The following is a 17426-nucleotide window of genomic DNA, read 5'->3' on the forward strand; positions in this document are numbered from 1 at the left end:
TCTCGTACTACCAGGTTAGTCTGTTGCTGACTACAGCCGCAATCTCATAACTGGTCTTCATCACCGAGAAATAGCAAAATGCATGCACCCGTATGGTTGTGGTTATTTTCGAAAGCCCTGCCTTCTCAATTTAACTTCCACTTCAAGCAAAACATAACTTATCTTCAGGTCTGTAAATTTCGATTCCTGATTGTTTTCTAAGTTGAGACATCGGTTTTAAAGAAACGGCTGTCTTCTTGTCATAAGTGACATGGCCTCTCAGACGAACCATGAGAAGCTGCAGCAACACAGTGAGGTTGAACATTGCATAAGTCCATTGATTACTGCACCGCCAGCGGTTTCTGTAGTGTAGTGGTTAGCACATTCCCCTAACATGCGAAAGGTCCCCGGGGCCATACCGGGTAGAAACATCAAGTGCTTCTCATGTTGTGTGAGGAATGTTTGCACAAAGTACTTTTGTTCCCCCATCTCGTATGTTCGAGGATTATGAGGTTTAGTCTCTCATGAGCCACTAAAATAAATTCCACATTAAGTCACAAGCACTGAATTATCGACAGGCAAAGAGAAGGAAAGGACCTTCCTATTTTGGATATTCGGAGCTAGTTCATCCACAACAGAATTTCATGCATTTACAAATGCAGATAAACATACTTATTCACCATCTCAAACATGTCTAAATAAACGACAAATGTAACTTACTGCGGATGCTTCATTCTGAAACAAAAACAGAACATACTGGACAATCTCAGCAGGACTGACAGCCTCTGTGGAGCGAGATGGCAGCGGTCGTTCCGGGCCTGGGTGACTCTTTGTCAAAGCTGGAGAACTGGAAATGGGGTCAGATTCAGACTAATGTGGATGGGGCGGGGTTGGCGTGCCCTATTGGGCCTCGATAGAGTGGTCAGCAATAGGTGGAAAATGACGAAAATGTCTCGGACAGAAAGAAAAAGGGAATGTAAATGAGGCTAATCAAGGCTAACAAAGGTGCTGATAGTGGCGCCTCAAGAGATCAGAATGTGTTAATAGCAGAACAAAGTAAGCAGTGTGTCAGCGAACAATTGGCGACAGGGTTGCTCAAGTAGGATGGTATGGGCTGGGGGGAGGGGGGCAATGCTGAGGGTAAAACATACCAATGAAAGGAATGAAAATAACTTGATGGAAATAAACAGATGGTGGAGGTAGAAGAGAGATTACACAGTCTGATGTTGTTGAACTGAATAAAATGAAACATACAGCGAGCTGCCTGAATCAACTGGAATTAGTCAATAGAGGTAAGTGAATGTCATACCCCTAGACCAACGAGCCCCGGGAACGTAACAGAAGCACGCTGTTATTGCCATCGAAAGTCGATCTAACATCTGCGGAAAATACTGGAACAACTCAGCGAGTCAGGCGGGATTTGTCGACAGGACAACAAAGCTCGTCTTTCACCATCACCTTTCATTTAAACCGGGGCGGGTTAGAAATGTCGGACGTTTTAACCAAGTCAAATCCTGGTGGGAGCAAACAGAACAACAGGAAAGCGCTCTGACAGGGTGCAAGTCAGGAGAGATTAAATGAGAAAAGGCCTAGGGTTCCCTGGCCACAGAGTGAGGTGAGCATCGAATGAGAGGATAATTACACCACAGTATGAGGCCATTCTAGCCGCTGTGTCTGTGCCAGCTCTCAACAACTACCGCCCGGATACAAAGAAGAAGTGGAAACAAGATTCAAACCCAAATCTGCGATGGAAGTACACACAGAATGGGGGCAGCATTTACAGTGTGAGACTGTTGCACACACTATGAGTGTGCAAGCTGTATTGAGCCCAGTGGAAAGATGCGCTGCTGTTCCTCGAGTGTTTGTTGAGCTTCTTTGGAACATTTCAGGAGGCCGAGGTCCGGGAGGTCAGCGTTAAGATGCAGCTCTCCAGTCAGTTCAATTCTCCACTTTGGCTCTGTGGATTAGATGGGTCACGTCCCTGTGAAGTTAACGCAGATCATGTTAAGTTCGATCTAATTTCTATATCTTGTGGTTTTATATGTTGAAACATCTGTTTTTGAAAGAAACAGCAGTCGTCTTGTAATAAGTGGCCTGGCCTCTCAGCCTCACCATGCGAATCTGCAGCAACACAGAGAGGTTGCACATTGTACACGTCCGTTGATTGCCAGCTGTTTCTGTAGTGTAGTGGTTATCACATTCGCCTAACACGCGAAAAGTTCGAAACCGAGCAGAAACTTCTCGTACTTCCAGTTTAGTCTGTTGCTGACTATTGCCGCAATCTCGTAACTGGTCTTCATCAACGAGGAATAGAAAAATGCATGCACCCATATGGTGGTGGTTATTTTCGAAAGCCCTGCCTTCTCAATTTAACTTCCACTTCAAGCATAACTTATCTTCAGGTCTGTAAAGTTCGATTCCTGATTGTTTTATAAGTTGAGACATCGGTTTTAAAGAAACGGCTGTCTTCTTGTAATAAGTGACATGGCCTCTCAGACGAACCATGAGAATCTGCAGCAACACAGTGAGGTTGAACATTGCACAAGTCCATTGATTACTGCACCGCCAGCGGTTTCTGTAGTGTAGTGGTTAGCACATTCCCCTAACATGCGAAAGGTCCCCGAGGCCATACCGGGTAGAAACATCAAGTGCTTCTCATGTTGTGTGAGGAATGTTTGCACAAAGTACTTTTGTTCCCCCATCTCGTATGTTCGAGGATTATGAGGTTTAGTCTCTCATGAGCCACTAAAATAAATTCCACATTAAGTCACAAGCACTGAATTTTCGACAGGCAATGAGAAGAAAAGGACCTTCTTATTTTGGATATTCGGAGCTAGTTCATCCACAACAGAATTTCATGCATTTACAAATGCAGATAAACATACTTATTCACCATCTCAAACATGTCTAAATGAACGACAAATGCAACTTACTGCGGATGCTTCATTCTGAAACAAAAACAGAACATACTGGACAATCTCAGCAGGACTGACAGCCTCTGTGGAGCGAGATGGCAGCGGTCGTTCCGGGCCTGGGTGACTCTTTGTCAAAGCTGGAGAACTGGAAATGGGGTCAGATTCAGACTAATGTGGATGGGGCGGGGTTGGCGTGCCCGATTGGGCCTCGATAGAGTGGTCAGCAATAGGTGGAAAATGACGAAAATGTCTCGGACAGAAAGAAAAAGGGAATGTAAATGAGGCTAATCAAGGCTAACAAAGGTGCTGATAGTGGCGCCTCAAGAGATCAGAATGTGTTAATAGCAGAACAAAGTAAGCAGTGTGTCAGCGAACAATTGGCCACAGGGATCAGATTGCTCAAGTAGGATGGTATGGGCTGGGGGGAGGGGGGCAATGCTGAGGGTAAAACATACCAATGGAAGGAATGAAAATAACTTGATGGAAATAAACAGATGGTGGAGGGAGAAGAGAGATTACACAGTCTGATGTTGTTGAACTGAATAAAATGAAACATACAGAGAGCTGCCTGAATCTACTGGAATAAGTCAATAGAGGTAAGTGAATGTCCACACATAGACAAGCTTTTAGACAATGTCGCGATTGTCTCGCGAACCTATTGGTTCCCTGCTGTGTGAGCTCAGCTTCTCAAAGCAAACCCAATGTGAATGAATCCCGCCGAATGAGCCGCATGGAAATGAAGAAAACATATCGCCTGACCAACAGAAAACGTTATCAAAGGGCTCGTCCGGGATTTGAACCCGGGACCTCCCGCAAGTTTCGCAATCGAGACACCCAAAGCGAGAATCATACTCCTAGACCAACGAGCCGCGGAACTGGCGCAGAAGCACGCTGTTATAGCCATCGAAAGTTGATCCAACATCTGCGGAAGATACTGGAACAACTCAGCGAGTCAGGCGGGATTTGTCGACAGGACAACAAAGCTCGTCTTTCACCATCACCTTTCATTAAAACCGGGACGGGTTAGAAATGTCGGACGTTTTAACCAAGTCAAATCCCGGTGGGAGCAAACAGAACAACAGGAAAGCGCTCTGACAGGGTGCAAGTCAGGAGTGATTAAATGAGAAAAGGCAGTCGTCTTGTAATAAGTGGCCTAGCCTCTCAGCCTCACCATGCGAATCTGCAGCAGCACAGTGAGGTTGCACATTGTACACGTCCGTGGATTGCCAGCTGTTTCTGTAGTGTAGTGGTTATCGCATTCGCCTCACACGCGAAAGGTCCCCGGTTCGAAACCGGGCAGAAACATCTCGGGCTACCAGGTTGTTCTGTTGCTGACTTTTGCCGCAATCTCATAACTGGTCTTCACCACCGAAAAATAGCAAAATGCATGCACCCGTATGGTTGTGGTTATTTTCGAAAGCCCTGCCTTCTCAATTTAACTTCCACTTCAAGCAAAACATAACTTATCTTCAGGTCTGTAAATTTCGATTCCTGATTGTTTTCTAAGTTGAGACATCGGTTTTAAAGAAACGGCTGTCTTCTTGTCATAAGTGACATGGCCTCTCAGACGAACCATGAGAAGCTGCAGCAACACAGTGAGGTTGAACATTGCATAAGTCCGTTGATTACTGCACCGCCAGCGGTTTCTGTAGTGTAGTGGTTAGCACATTCCCCTAACATGCGAAAGGTCCCCGGGGCCATGCCGGGTAGAAACATCAAGTGCTTCTCATGTTGTGTGAGGAATGTTTGCACAAAGTACTTTTGTTCCCCCATCTCGTATGTTCGAGGATTATGAGGTTTAGTCTCTCATGAGCCACTAAAATAAATTCCACATTAAGTCACAAGCACTGAATTATCGACAGGCAAAGAGAAGGAAATGACCTTCCTATTTTGGATATTCGGAGCTAGTTCATCCACAACAGAATTTCATGCATTTACAAATGCAGATAAACATACTTATTCACCATCTCAAACATGTCTAAATAAACGACATATGTAACTTACTGCGGATGCTTCATTCTGAAACAAAAACAGAACATACTGGACAATCTCAGCAGGACTGACAGCCTCTGTGGAGCGAGATGGCAGCGGTCGTTCCGGGCCTGGGTGACTCTTTGTCAAAGCTGGAGAACTGGAAATGGGGTCAGATTCAGACTAATGTGGATGGGGCGGGGTTGGCGTGCCCTATTGGGCCTCGATAGAGTGGTCAGCAATAGGTGGAAAATGACGAAAATGTCTCGGACAGAAAGAAAAAGGGAATGTAAATGAGGCTAATCAAGGCTAACAAAGGTGCTGATAGTGGCGCCTCAAGAGATCAGAATGTGTTAATAGCAGAACAAAGTAAGCAGTGTGTCAGCGAACAATTGGCGACAGGGTTGCTCAAGTAGGATGGTATGGGCTGGGGGGAGGGGGGCAATGCTGAGGGTAAAACATACCAATGAAAGGAATGAAAATAACTTGATGGAAATAAACAGATGGTGGAGGTAGAAGAGAGATTACACAGTCTGATGTTGTTGAACTGAATAAAATGAAACATACAGAGAGCTGCCTGAATCAACTGGAATTAGTCAATAGAGGTAAGTGAATGTCATACCCCTAGACCAACGAGCCCCGGGAACGTAACAGAAGCACGCTGTTATTGCCATCGAAAGTCGATCTAACATCTGCGGAAAATACTGGAACAACTCAGCGAGTCAGGCGGGATTTGTCGACAGGACAACAAAGCTCGTCTTTCACCATCACCTTTCATTTAAACCGGGGCGGGTTAGAAATGTCGGACGTTTTAACCAAGTCAAATCCTGGTGGGAGCAAACAGAACAACAGGAAAGCGCTCTGACAGGGTGCAAGTCAGGAGAGATTAAATGAGAAAAGGCCTAGGGTTCCCTGGCCACAGAGTGAGGTGAGCATCGAATGAGAGGATAATTACACCACAGTATGAGGCCATTCTAGCCGCTGTGTCTGTGCCAGCTCTCAACATCTACCGCCCGGATACAAAGAAGAAGTGGAAACAAGATTCAAACCCAAATCTGCGATGGAAGTACACACAGAATGGGGGCAGCATTTATAGTGTGAGACTGTTGCACACACTATGAGTGTGCAAGCGGTATTGAGCCCAGTGGAAAGATGCGCTGCTGTTCCTCGAGTGTTTGTTGAGCTTCTTTGGAACATTTCAGGAGGCCGAGGTCCGGGAGGTCAGCGTTAAGATGCAGCTCTCCAGTCAGTTCAATTCTCCACTTTGGCTCTGTGGATTAGATGGGTCACGTCCCTGTGAAGTTAACGCAGATCATGTTAAGTTCGATCTAATTTCTATATCTTGTGGTTTTATATGTTGAAACATCTGTTTTTGAAAGAAAGAGCAGTCGTCTTGTAATAAGTGGCCTGGCCTCTCAGCCTCACCATGCGAATCTGCAGCAACACAGAGAGGTTGCACATTGTACACGTCCGTTGATTGCCAGCTGTTTCTGTAGTGTAGTGGTTATCACATTCGGCTAACACGCGAAAAGTTCGAAACCGAGCAGAAACTTCTCGTACTTCCAGTTTAGTCTGTTGCTGACTATTGCCGCAATCTCGTAACTGGTCTTCATCAACGAGGAATAGCAAAATGCATGCACCCATATGGTTGTGGTTATTTTCGAAAGCCCTGCCTTCTCAATTTAACTTCCACTTCAAGCATAACTTATCTTCAGGTCTGTAAAGTTCGATTCCTGATTGTTTTATAAGTTGAGACATCGGTTTTAAAGAAACGGCTGTCTTCTTGTAATAAGTGACATGGCCTCTCAGACGAACCATGAGAATCTGCAGCAACACAGTGAGGTTGAACATTGCACAAGTCCATTGATTACTGCACCGCCAGCGGTTTCTGTAGTGTAGTGGTTAGCACATTCCCCTAACATGCGAAAGGTCCCCGAGGCCATACCGGGTAGAAACATCAAGTGCTTCTCATGTTGTGTGAGGAATGTTTGCACAAAGTACTTTTGTTCCCCCATCTCGTATGTTCGAGGATTATGAGGTTTAGTCTCTCATGAGCCACTAAAATAAATTCCACATTAAGTCACAAGCACTGAATTTTCGACAGGCAATGAGAAGAAAAGGACCTTCTTATTTTGGATATTCGGAGCTAGTTCATCCACAACAGAATTTCATGCATTTACAAATGCAGATAAACATACTTATTCACCATCTCAAACATGTCTAAATGAACGACAAATGCAACTTACTGCAGATGCTTCATTCTGAAACAAAAACAGAACATACTGGACAATCTCAGCAGGACTGACAGCCTCTGTGGAGCGAGATGGCAGCGGTCGTTCCGGGCCTGGGTGACTCTTTGTCAAAGCTGGAGAACTGGAAATGGGGTCAGATTCAGACTAATGTGGATGGGGCGGGGTTGGCGTGCCCGATTGGGCCTCGATAGAGTGGTCAGCAATAGGTGGAAAATGACGAAAATGTCTCGGACAGAAAGAAAAAGGGAATGTAAATGAGGCTAATCAAGGCTAACAAAGGTGCTGATAGTGGCGCCTCAAGAGATCAGAATGTGTTAATAGCAGAACAAAGTAAGCAGTGTGTCAGCGAACAATTGGCCACAGGGATCAGATTGCTCAAGTAGGATGGTATGGGCTGGGGGGAGGGGGGCAATGCTGAGGGTAAAACATACCAATGAAAGGAATGAAAATAACTTGATGGAAATAAACAGATGGTGGAGGGAGAAGAGAGATTACACAGTCTGATGTTGTTGAACTGAATAAAATGAAACATACAGAGAGCTGCCTGAATCTACTGGAATAAGTCAATAGAGGTAAGTGAATGTCCACACATAGACAAGCTTTTAGACAATGTCGCGATTGTCTCGCGAACCTATTGGTTCCCTGCTGTGTGAGCTCAGCTTCTCAAAGCAAACCCAATGTGAATGAATCCCGCCGAATGAGCCGCATAGAAATGAAGAAAACATATCGCCTGACCAACAGAAAACGTTATCAAAGGGCTCGTCCGGGATTTGAACCCGGGACCTCCCGCAAGTTTCGCAATCGAGACACCCAAAGCGAGAATCATACTCCTAGACCAACGAGCCGCGGAACTGGCACAGAAGCACGCTGTTATAGCCATCGAAAGTTGATCCAACATCTGCGGAAGATACTGGAACAACTCAGCGAGTCAGGCGGGATTTGTCGACAGGACAACAAAGCTCGTCTTTCACCATCACCTTTCATTTAAACCGGGGCGGGTTAGAAATGTCGGACGTTTTAACCAAGTCAAATCCTGGTGGGAGCAAACAGAACAACAGGAAAGCGCTCTGACAGGGTGCAAGTCAGGAGTGATTAAATGAGAAAAGGCAGTCGTCTTGTAATAAGTGGCCTAGCCTCTCAGCCTCACCATGCGAATCTGCAGCAGCACAGTGAGGTTGCACATTGTACACGTCCGTGGATTGCCAGCTGTTTCTGTAGTGTAGTGGTTATCACATTCGCCTCACACGCGAAAAGTCCCCGGTTCGAAACCGGGCAGAAACATCTCGGGCTACCAGGTTGTTCTGTTGCTGACTTTTGCCGCAATCTCATAACTGGTCTTCATCACCGAAAAATAGCAAAATGCATGCACCCGTATGGTTGTGGTTATTTTCGAAAGCCCTGCCTTCTCAATTTAACTTCCACTTCAAGCAAAACATAACTTATCTTCAGGTCTGTAAATTTCGATTCCTGATTGTTTTCTAAGTTGAGACATCGGTTTTAAAGAAACGGCTGTCTTCTTGTCATAAGTGACATGGCCTCTCAGACGAACCATGAGAAGCTGCAGCAACACAGTGAGGTTGAACATTGCATAAGTCCATTGATTACTGCACCGCCAGCGGTTTCTGTAGTGTAGTGCTTAGCACATTCCCCTAACATGCGAAAGGTCCCCGGGGCCATACCGGGTAGAAACATCAAGTGCTTCTCATGTTGTGTGAGGAATGTTTGCACAAAGTACTTTTGTTCCCCCATCTCGTATGTTCGAGGATTATGAGGTTTAGTCTCTCATGAGCCACTAAAATAAATTCCACATTAAGTCACAAGCACTGAATTATCGACAGGCAAAGAGAAGGAAAGGACCTTCCTATTTTGGATATTCGGAGCTAGTTCATCCACAACAGAATTTCATGCATTTATAAATGCAGATAAACATACTTATTCACCATCTCAAACATGTCTAAATAAACGACAAATGTAACTTACTGCGGATGCTTCATTCTGAAACAAAAACAGAACATACTGGACAATCTCAGCAGGACTGACAGCCTCTGTGGAGCGAGATGGCAGCGGTCGTTCCGGGCCTGGGTGACTCTTTGTCAAAGCTGGAGAACTGGAAATGGGGTCAGATTCAGACTAATGTGGATGGGGCGGGGTTGGCGTGCCCTATTGGGCCTCGATAGAGTGGTCAGCAATAGGTGGAAAATGACGAAAATGTCTCGGACAGAAAGAAAAAGGGAATGTAAATGAGGCTAATCAAGGCTAACAAAGGTGCTGATAGTGGCGCCTCAAGAGATCAGAATGTGTTAATAGCAGAACAAAGTAAGCAGTGTGTCAGCGAACAATTGGCGACAGGGTTGCTCAAGTAGGATGGTATGGGCTGGGGGGAGGGGGGCAATGCTGAGGGTAAAACATACCAATGAAAGGAATGAAAATAACTTGATGGAAATAAACAGATGGTGGAGGTAGAAGAGAGATTACACAGTCTGATGTTGTTGAACTGAATAAAATGAAACATACAGAGAGCTGCCTGAATCAACTGGAATTAGTCAATAGAGGTAAGTGAATGTCATACCCCTAGACCAACGAGCCCCGGGAACGTAACAGAAGCACGCTGTTATTGCCATCGAAAGTCGATCTAACATCTGCGGAAAATACTGGAACAACTCAGCGAGTCAGGCGGGATTTGTCGACAGGACAACAAAGCTCGTCTTTCACCATCACCTTTCATTTAAACCGGGGCGGGTTAGAAATTTCGGACGTTTTAACCAAGTCAAATCCTGGTGGGAGCAAACAGAACAACAGGAAAGCGCTCTGACAGGGTGCAAGTCAGGAGAGATTAAATGAGAAAAGGCCTAGGGTTCCCTGGCCACAGAGTGAGGTGAGCATCGAATGAGAGGATAATTACACCACAGTATGAGGCCATTCTAGCCGCTGTGTCTGTGCCAGCTCTCAACAACTACCGCCCGGATACAAAGAAGAAGTGGAAACAAGATTCAAACCCAAATCTGCGATGGAAGTACACACAGAATGGGGGCAGCATTTACAGTGTGAGACTGTTGCACACACTATGAGTGTGCAAGCTGTATTGAGCCCAGTGGAAAGATGCGCTGCTGTTCCTCGAGTGTTTGTTGAGCTTCTTTGGAACATTTCAGGAGGCCGAGGTCCGGGAGGTCAGCGTTAAGATGCAGCTCTCCAGTCAGTTCAATTCTCCACTTTGGCTCTGTGGATTAGATGGGTCACGTCCCTGTGAAGTTAACGCAGATCATGTTAAGTTCGATCTAATTTCTATATCTTGTGGTTTTATATGTTGAAACATCTGTTTTTGAAAGAAACAGCAGTCGTCTTGTAATAAGTGGCCTGGCCTCTCAGCCTCACCATGCGAATCTGCAGCAACACAGAGAGGTTGCACATTGTACACGTCCGTTGATTGCCAGCTGTTTCTGTAGTGTAGTGGTTATCACATTCGCCTAACACGCGAAAAGTTCGAAACCGAGCAGAAACTTCTCGTACTTCCAGTTTAGTCTGTTGCTGACTATTGCCGCAATCTCGTAACTGGTCTTCATCAACGAGGAATAGAAAAATGCATGCACCCATATGGTTGTGGTTATTTTCGAAAGCCCTGCCTTCTCAATTTAACTTCCACTTCAAGCATAACTTATCTTCAGGTCTGTAAAGTTCGATTCCTGATTGTTTTATAAGTTGAGACATCGGTTTTAAAGAAACGGCTGTCTTCTTGTAATAAGTGACATGGCCTCTCAGACGAACCATGAGAATCTGCAGCAACACAGTGAGGTTGAACATTGCACAAGTCCATTGATTACTGCACCGCCAGCGGTTTCTGTAGTGTAGTGGTTAGCACATTCCCCTAACATGCGAAAGGTCCCCGAGGCCATACCGGGTAGAAACATCAAGTGCTTCTCATGTTGTGTGAGGAATGTTTGCACAAAGTACTTTTGTTCCCCCATCTCGTATGTTCGAGGATTATGAGGTTTAGTCTCTCATGAGCCACTAAAATAAATTCCACATTAAGTCACAAGCACTGAATTTTCGACAGGCAATGAGAAGAAAAGGACCTTCTTATTTTGGATATTCGGAGCTAGTTCATCCACAACAGAATTTCATGCATTTACAAATGCAGATAAACATACTTATTCACCATCTCAAACATGTCTAAATGAACGACAAATGCAACTTACTGCGGATGCTTCATTCTGAAACAAAAACAGAACATACTGGACAATCTCAGCAGGACTGACAGCCTCTGTGGAGCGAGATGGCAGCGGTCGTTCCGGGCCTGGGTGACTCTTTGTCAAAGCTGGAGAACTGGAAATGGGGTCAGATTCAGACTAATGTGGATGGGGCGGGGTTGGCGTGCCCGATTGGGCCTCGATAGAGTGGTCAGCAATAGGTGGAAAATGACGAAAATGTCTCGGACAGAAAGAAAAAGGGAATGTAAATGAGGCTAATCAAGGCTAACAAAGGTGCTGATAGTGGCGCCTCAAGAGATCAGAATGTGTTAATAGCAGAACAAAGTAAGCAGTGTGTCAGCGAACAATTGGCCACAGGGATCAGATTGCTCAAGTAGGATGGTATGGGCTGGGGGGAGGGGGGCAATGCTGAGGGTAAAACATACCAATGGAAGGAATGAAAATAACTTGATGGAAATAAACAGATGGTGGAGGGAGAAGAGAGATTACACAGTCTGATGTTGTTGAACTGAATAAAATGAAACATACAGAGAGCTGCCTGAATCTACTGGAATAAGTCAATAGAGGTAAGTGAATGTCCACACATAGACAAGCTTTTAGACAATGTCGCGATTGTCTCGCGAACCTATTGGTTCCCTGCTGTGTGAGCTCAGCTTCTCAAAGCAAACCCAATGTGAATGAATCCCGCCGAATGAGCCGCATAGAAATGAAGAAAACATATCGCCTGACCAACAGAAAACGTTAGCAAAGGGCTCGCCCGGGATTTGAACCCGGGACCTCCCGCAAGTTTCGCAATCGAGACACCCAAAGCGAGAATCATACTCCTAGACCAACAAGCCGCGGAACTGGCACAGAAGCACGCTGTTATAGCCATCGAAAGTTGATCCAACATCTGCGGAAGATACTGGAACAACTCAGCGAGTCAGGCGGGATTTGTCGACAGGACAACAAAGCTCGTCTTTCACCATCACCTTTCATTAAAACCGGGACGGGTTAGAAATGTCGGACGTTTTAACCAAGTCAAATCCCGGTGGGAGCAAACAGAACAACAGGAAAGCGCTCTGACAGGGTGCAAGTCAGGAGAGATTAAATGAGAAAAGGCAGTCGTCTTGTAATAAGTGGCCTAGCCTCTCAGCCTCACCATGCGAATCTGCAGCAGCACAGTGAGGTTGCACATTGTACACGTCCGTGGATTGCCAGCTGTTTCTGTAGTGTAGTGGTTATCACATTCGCCTCACACGCGAAAGGTCCCCGGTTCGAAACCGGGCAGAAACATCTCGTACTACCAGGTTAGTCTGTTGCTGACTACAGCCGCAATCTCATAACTGGTCTTCATCACCGAGGAATAGCAAAATGCATGCACCCGTATGGTTGTGGTTATTTTCGAAAGCCCTGCCTTCTCAATTTAACTTCCACTTCAAGCAAAACATAACTTATCTTCAGGTCTGTAAATTTCGATTCCTGATTGTTTTCTAAGTTGAGACATCGGTTTTAAAGAAACGGCTGTCTTCTTGTCATAAGTGACATGGCCTCTCAGACGAACCATGAGAAGCTGCAGCAACACAGTGAGGTTGAACATTGCATAAGTCCATTGATTACTGCACCGCCAGCGGTTTCTGTAGTGTAGTGGTTAGCACATTCCCCTAACATGCGAAAGGTCCCCGGGGCCATACCGGGTAGAAACATCAAGTGCTTCTCATGTTGTGTGAGGAATGTTTGCACAAAGTACTTTTGTTCCCCCATCTCGTATGTTCGAGGATTATGAGGTTTAGCCTCTCATGAGCCACTAAAATAAATTCCACATTAAGTCACAAGCACTGAATTTTCGACAGGCAATGAGAAGAAAAGGACCTTCCTATTTTGGATATTCGGAGCTAGTTCATCCACAACAGAATTTCATGCATTTACAAATGCAGATACACCTACTTATTCACCATCTCAAACATGTCTAAATGAACGACAAATGCAACTTACTGCGGATGCTTCATTCTGAAACAAAAACAGAACATACTGGACAATCTCAGCAGGACTGACGGCCTCTGTGGAGCGAGATGGCAGCGGTCGTTCCGGGCCTGGGTGACTCTTTGTCAAAGCTGGAGAACTGGAAATGGGGTCAGATTCAGTCTAATGTGGATGGGGCGGGGTTGGCGTGCCCGATTGGGCCTCGATAGAGTGGTCAGCAATAGGTGGAAAATGACGAAAATGTCTCGGACAGAAAGAAAAAGGGAATGTAAATGAGGCTAATCAAGGCTAACAAAGGTGCTGATAGTGGCGCCTCAAGAGATCAGAATGTGTTAATAGCAGAACAAAGTAAGCAGTGTGTCAGCGAACAATTGGCCACAGGGATCAGATTGCTCAAGTAGGATGGTATGGGCTGGGGGGAGGGGGGCAATGCTGAGGGTAAAACATACCAATGGAAGGAATGAAAATAACTTGATGGAAATAAACAGATGGTGGAGGGAGAAGAGAGATTACACAGTCTGATGTTGTTGAACTGAATAAAATGAAACATACAGAGAGCTGCCTGAATCTACTGGAATAAGTCAATAGAGGTAAGTGAATGTCCACACATAGACAAGCTTTTAGACAATGTCGCGATTGTCTCGCGAACCTATTGGTTCCCTGCTGTGTGAGCTCAGCTTCTCAAAGCAAACCCAATGTGAATGAATCCCGCCGAATGAGCCGCATAGAAATGAAGAAAACATATCGCCTGACCAACAGAAAACGTTATCAAAGGGCTCGTCCGGGATTTGAACCCGGGACCTCCCGCAAGTTTCGCAATCGAGACACCCAAAGCGAGAATCATACTCCTAGACCAACGAGCCGCGGAACTGGCACAGAAGCACGCTGTTATAGCCATCGAAAGTTGATCCAACATCTGCGGAAGATACTGGAACAACTCAGCGAGTCAGGCGGGATTTGTCGACAGGACAACAAAGCTCGTCTTTCACCATCACCTTTCATTAAAACCGGGACGGGTTAGAAATGTCGGACGTTTTAACCAAGTCAAATCCCGGTGGGAGCAAACAGAACAACAGGAAAGCGCTCTGACAGGGTGCAAGTCAGGAGTGATTAAATGAGAAAAGGCAGTCGTCTTGTAATAAGTGGCCTAGCCTCTCAGCCTCACCATGCGAATCTGCAGCAGCACAGTGAGGTTGCACATTGTACACGTCCGTGGATTGCCAGCTGTTTCTGTAGTGTAGTGGTTATCGCATTCGCCTCACACGCGAAAGGTCCCCGGTTCGAAACCGGGCAGAAACATCTCGGGCTACCAGGTTGTTCTGTTGCTGACTTTTGCCGCAATCTCATAACTGGCCTTCACCACCGAAAAATAGCAAAATGCATGCACCCGTATGGTTGTGGTTATTTTCGAAAGCCCTGCCTTCTCAATTTAACTTCCACTTCAAGCAAAACATAACTTATCTTCAGGTCTGTAAATTTCGATTCCTGATTGTGTTCTAAGTTGAGACATCGGTTTTAAAGAAACGGCTGTCTTCTTGTCATAAGTGACATGGCCTCTCAGACGAACCATGAGAAGCTGCAGCAACACAGTGAGGTTGAACATTGCATAAGTCCATTGATTACTGCACCGCCAGCGGTTTCTGTAGTGTAGTGGTTAGCACATTCCCCTAACATGCGAAAGGTCCCCGGGGCCATACCGGGTAGAAACATCAAGTGCTTCTCATGTTGTGTGAGGAATGTTTGCACAAAGTACTTTTGTTCCCCCATCTCGTATGTTCGAGGATTATGAGGTTTAGTCTCTCATGAGCCACTAAAATAAATTCCACATTAAGTCACAAGCACTGAATTATCGACAGGCAAAGAGAAGGAAAGGACCTTCCTATTTTGGATATTCGGAGCTAGTTCATCCACAACAGAATTTCATGCATTTACAAATGCAGATAAACATACTTATTCACCATCTCAAACATGTCTAAATAAACGACATATGTAACTTACTGCGGATGCTTCATTCTGAAACAAAAACAGAACATACTGGACAATCTCAGCAGGACTGACGGCCTCTGTGGAGCGAGATGGCAGCGGTCGTTCCGGGCCTGGGTGACTCTTTGTCAAAGCTGGAGAACTGGAAATGGGGTCAGATTCAGACTAATGTGGATGGGGCGGGGTTGGCGTGCCCTATTGGGCCTTGATAGAGTGGTCAGCAATAGGTGGAAAATGACGAAAATGTCTCGGACAGAAAGAAAAAGGGAATGTAAATGAGGCTAATCAAGGCTAACAAAGGTGCTGATAGTGGCGCCTCAAGAGATCAGAATGTGTTAATAGCAGAACAAAGTAAGCAGTGTGTCAGCGAACAATTGGCGACAGGGTTGCTCAAGTAGGATGGTATGGGCTGGGGGGAGGGGGGCAATGCTGAGGGTAAAACATACCAATGAAAGGAATGAAAATAACTTGATGGAAATAAACAGATGGTGGAGGTAGAAGAGAGATTACACAGTCTGATGTTGTTGAACTGAATAAAATGAAACATACAGAGAGCTGCCTGAATCAACTGGAATTAGTCAATAGAGGTAAGTGAATGTCATACCCCTAGACCAACGAGCCCCGGGAACGTAACAGAAGCACGCTGTTATTGCCATCGAAAGTCGATCTAACATCTGCGGAAAATACTGGAACAACTCAGCGAGTCAGGCGGGATTTGTCGACAGGACAACAAAGCTCGTCTTTCACCATCACCTTTCATTTAAACCGGGGCCGGTTAGAAATGTCGGACGTTTTAACCAAGTCAAATCCTGGTGGGAGCAAACAGAACAACAGGAAAGCGCTCTGACAGGGTGCAAGTCAGGAGAGATTAAATGAGAAAAGGCCTAGGGTTCCCTGGCCACAGAGTGAGGTGAGCATCGAATGAGAGGATAATTACACCACAGTATGAGGCCATTCTAGCCGCTGTGTCTGTGCCAGCTCTCAACAACTACCGCCCGGATACAAAGAAGAAGTGGAAACAAGATTCAAACCCAAATCTGCGATGGAAGTACACACAGAATGGGGGCAGCATTTATAGTGTGAGACTGTTGCACACACTATGAGAGTGCAAGCTGTATTGAGCCCAGTGGAAAGATGCGCTGCTGTTCCTCGAGTGTTTGTTGAGCTTCTTTGGAACATTTCAGGAGGCCGAGGTCCGGGAGGTCAGCGTTAAGATGCAGCTCTCCAGTCAGTTCAATTCTCCACTTTGGCTCTGTGGATTAGATGGGTCACGTCCCTGTGAAGTTAACGCAGATCATGTTAAGTTCGATCTAATTTCTATATCTTGTGGTTTTATATGTTGAAACATCTGTTTTTGAAAGAAAGAGCAGTCGTCTTGTAATAAGTGGCCTGGCCTCTCAGCCTCACCATGCGAATCTGCAGCAACACAGAGAGGTTGCACATTGTACACGTCCGTTGATTGCCAGCTGTTTCTGTAGTGTAGTGGTTATCACATTCGGCTAACACGCGAAAAGTTCGAAACCGAGCAGAAACTTCTCGTACTTCCAGTTTAGTCTGTTGCTGACTATTGCCGCAATCTCGTAACTGGTCTTCATCAACGAGGAATAGCAAAATGCATGCACCCATATGGTTGTGGTTATTTTCGAAAGCCCTGCCTTCTCAATTTAACTTCCACTTCAAGCATAACTTATCTTCAGGTCTGTAAAGTTCGATTCCTGATTGTTTTATAAGTTGAGACATCGGTTTTAAAGAAACGGCTGTCTTCTTGTAATAAGTGACATGGCCTCTCAGACGAACCATGAGAATCTGCAGCAACACAGTGTGGTTGAACATTGCACAAGTTCATTGATTACTGCACCGCCAGCGGTTTCTGTAGTGTAGTGGTTAGCACATTCCCCTAACATGCGAAAGGTCCCCGAGGCCATACCGGGTAGAAACATCAAGTGCTTCTCATGTTGTGTGAGGAATGTTTGCACAAAGTACTTTTGTTCCCCCATCTCGTATGTTCGAGGATTATGAGGTTTAGTCTCTCATGAGCCACTAAAATAAATTCCACATTAAGTCACAAGCACTGAATTTTCGACAGGCAATGAGAAGAAAAGGACCTTCTTATTTTGGATATTCGGAGCTAGTTCATCCACAACAGAATTTCATGCATT

General features: G+C 45.5%; 4 non-coding genes across 4 annotated transcripts; all 4 read left to right on the forward strand.

Moving 5' to 3' along the window:
- Positions 1–4126: 4126 nt before the first annotated feature.
- On the forward strand, positions 4127–4199 carry trnav-cac (transfer RNA valine (anticodon CAC)). The gene has a single exon. It is a non-coding gene; the product is annotated as a tRNA-Val (tRNA).
- Positions 4200–8325: 4126 nt separating this feature from the next.
- Positions 8326–8398, forward strand: trnav-cac (transfer RNA valine (anticodon CAC)). The gene has a single exon. It is a non-coding gene; the product is annotated as a tRNA-Val (tRNA).
- Positions 8399–12524: 4126 nt separating this feature from the next.
- On the forward strand, positions 12525–12597 carry trnav-cac (transfer RNA valine (anticodon CAC)). The gene has a single exon. It is a non-coding gene; the product is annotated as a tRNA-Val (tRNA).
- A 1913-nt stretch (positions 12598–14510) lies between these two features.
- Positions 14511–14583, forward strand: trnav-cac (transfer RNA valine (anticodon CAC)). Its single transcript has one exon. It is a non-coding gene; the product is annotated as a tRNA-Val (tRNA).
- The last annotated feature ends 2843 nt before the right edge of the window (positions 14584–17426 follow it).

The sequence above is a fragment of the Scyliorhinus torazame genome, chromosome 5, assembly GCF_047496885.1.
Source record: "Scyliorhinus torazame isolate Kashiwa2021f chromosome 5, sScyTor2.1, whole genome shotgun sequence".
In the NCBI taxonomy this organism is placed as follows: domain Eukaryota; kingdom Metazoa; phylum Chordata; class Chondrichthyes; order Carcharhiniformes; family Scyliorhinidae; genus Scyliorhinus; species Scyliorhinus torazame.